Source organism: Salarias fasciatus, unplaced genomic scaffold, assembly GCF_902148845.1.
Source record: "Salarias fasciatus unplaced genomic scaffold, fSalaFa1.1, whole genome shotgun sequence".
NCBI lineage: Eukaryota > Metazoa > Chordata > Actinopteri > Blenniiformes > Blenniidae > Salarias > Salarias fasciatus.
The window spans coordinates 110473-113156 of NW_021941266.1; the positions used below are offsets into that span (position 1 = coordinate 110473).

Here is a 2684-nt window from a genome sequence, read left to right on the forward strand (position 1 = left end):
TCTCCTGGTCTGACCTGGTCTTTCCTGGTCTGACCTGGTCTTTCCTGGTCTGACCTGGTCTTTCCTGGTCTGACCTGGTCTCTCCTGGTCTGACCTGGTCTCTCCTGGTCTGACCTGGTCTTTCCTGGTCTCTCCTGGTCTGACCTGATCTCTCCTGGTCTTTCCTGGTCTGACCTGGTCTTTCCTGGTCTGACCTGGTCTCTCCTGGTCTGACCTGGTCTCTCCTGGTCTGACCTGGTCTCTCCTGGTCTGACCTGGTCTTTCCTGGTCTCTCCTGGTCTGACCTGATCTCTCCTGGTCTTTCCTGGTCTGACCTGGTCTTTCCTGGTCTGACCTGGTCTCTCCTGGTCTGACCTGGTCTTTCCTGGTCTCTCCTGGTCTGACCTGGTCTCTCCTGGTCTGACCTGGTCTTTCCTGGTCTCTCCTGGTCTGACCTGATCTCTCCTGGTCTTTCCTGGTCTCTCCTGGTCTGACCTGATCTCTCCTGGTCTGACCTGGTCTCTCCTGGTCTGACCTGGTCTGACCTGGTCTCTCCTGGTCTGACCTGGTCTTAGTGCTCCGTCCACGGGGCTGCACCTAAACCCAGGGAGGTCTGGGATCCCAACCTGGAGGGTCTGGTTCTGGATCCCGGGACCAGGACCTCCTCCCGGGACTCAGCAGGGGCCCCGCTGGCCCGGGTCACGAAGACCACACTGTTTCTGTGCAGGCGGGAGGAGGCCCCCTTCCTTTTAGTCCTGGGCTGGGGGGAGGGGGGCCCCCAGAGGGAGGGGGGCCCCCGGAGGGGGGGCCGGGGGAAGGCCTGGAGGACTCGCTGTGCAGTGGAGCCCAGCTTGGCCAGGGCCACCGGGATCTCCTCCAGGGACTCGGCCGAGTCCGAGTGGTACTCAGCAGGGGGGGCGGCGGCCTGAACGGGGCCGGGGGGCCCGGGGGGCCCGGGGGGGGCCGGGGGGACCCGGGGTGGCCCTCAGAGAGCATGCTGGGAACGGGAGCCGCTGGCCCACGGAGCTGAGATCTGCAAACCCAGCAGGAGGTCAGAGGTCAGAGGTCAGCGCCTCAGAGAAGTCACACTGAGATGTTGGAGGCAGGTGGGATCATAGATATATATAGAAACACTAGATGGCTCATGCGCGCTGTAACCCAATGGGGACTAACGTCGTCACATGGCGGCCATCTTGGTACAGGGCCGCTCACTCACTCATCACATTAATGTCAATTGAGCGTCAACTTTGAAATAGCTATAGATTGCTCAATTTTCAATCGATTTTCAAACGACTTGGTTTGTTATAAACGTCAGACATGTAGGCATTTAACTGCATGCAAAAAGAAAAGTTGTGATATTAAAATTTAGTCTGCATCATAGCAACGTAACGTTAGTAATAAATCAAACTGTCTGTAAATCCATGAGGAATTCAGTGAGTTGAGTATTTTAATTAGTGTAAATCACTCACCTTCCCTTAGATTACACAGAGCGCCCCAGAGTGGTCCACTGTACTAAGATGGCCGCCAGTGAACGACGTTGCTGACTCCGCCTTAAGGCATCTAGTTTTTATATGATATCTATGGGTGGGATGTACCTGTGGGCGGGGCAGGGGGCGGGGCAGGGGGCGGGGCCTGCTCTCCAGTCACCTCAGCAGGGATTCTTCGCACCTTCTTCCTCCTCTGTGTCAAAGCAGATTAACACACATCACACTGTGTGTGCGTGTGTGTGTGCGTGTGTGTGTGTGTGTGTGTGTGTGTACATGTTTATACACTCCGGTGGGGACTGAGACCCGACTGTGTGTCTCGGGGGGGACCCATAACGGGGTCCCCGCCGGTGGAAACAGTGTTTTCTTGGACATGTTACTAAAAAGAGTAAAAGTGCAAAAACGTTTCTTTAGGGTTAGGCAAGGTTTTGGTCTGGGTCAGGCTAGGTTAGGGTCAGGGGTTAGATATGACTGGGTTAGGGTCAGGGGTTAGATATGACTGGGTTAGGGTCAGGGGTTAGATATGACTGGGTTAGGGTCAGGGGTTAGATATGACTGGGAGTCAATGGTAAGTCCCCACAGGAATAGCAGACCAGACATGTGTGTGTCTGTGTGTGTGAATCTGTTTGTGTGTGTGTGTGTGTGTGTGTGTGTGTGTGTGTGTGTGTGTGTGTGAGAGACTGTGTGTACTCACCTGTGTGTGTCTATTAGAGTGTGCTGTTGTGGCAGAAGAAGTGGGCGGAGCTTCATCCTCCACAACAGGATTGGAAACACTTGACATCCTGCCATTGGCCAGGAACCTACACACACACACACACACACACACACACACACACACACACACAGTCAGACCGGGGTCTGGTCTCTCAGCTGACGTTCTGTTTGCTTCCTGAAAGTTCCAAAGAATTTCCCACTGTTTGTGTGATCCAGACCGTCGCCATGACAACATCTCCACCTACACACACACACACACACACACACACGTTCGTATTTCTATCCTCGTGGGGACCTTCCATATCTAGCCCTGACCCTGACCCTGACCCTGACCCAGACCACCACACAGCCGAACCCTAAAGAAATGTTTTGACCTTTGACTGTTTCAGTAACAACATGGTGAAGAAAACACTGTTTCCCTCATGAGGACCGGAAGAAGGTCCCACAAGGCACATCCAGCAGGTTTTCCTGTCCTTGTGGGGACATTTGGCCCCCACAAGGATAGGA

General features: G+C 54.6%; 1 long non-coding RNA gene across 1 annotated transcript; it reads right to left on the reverse strand.

Annotated features, from left to right (window-relative positions):
• Positions 1-435: 435 nt before the first annotated feature.
• On the reverse strand, positions 436-2431 carry LOC115384634 (uncharacterized). The gene is made up of 3 exons (XR_003930923.1): positions 2158-2431; positions 1575-1659; positions 436-1012 (listed from the first exon to the last, which is right to left on the reverse strand). It is a non-coding gene; the product is annotated as an uncharacterized LOC115384634 (long non-coding RNA).
• Positions 2432-2684: the final 253 nt, after the last annotated feature.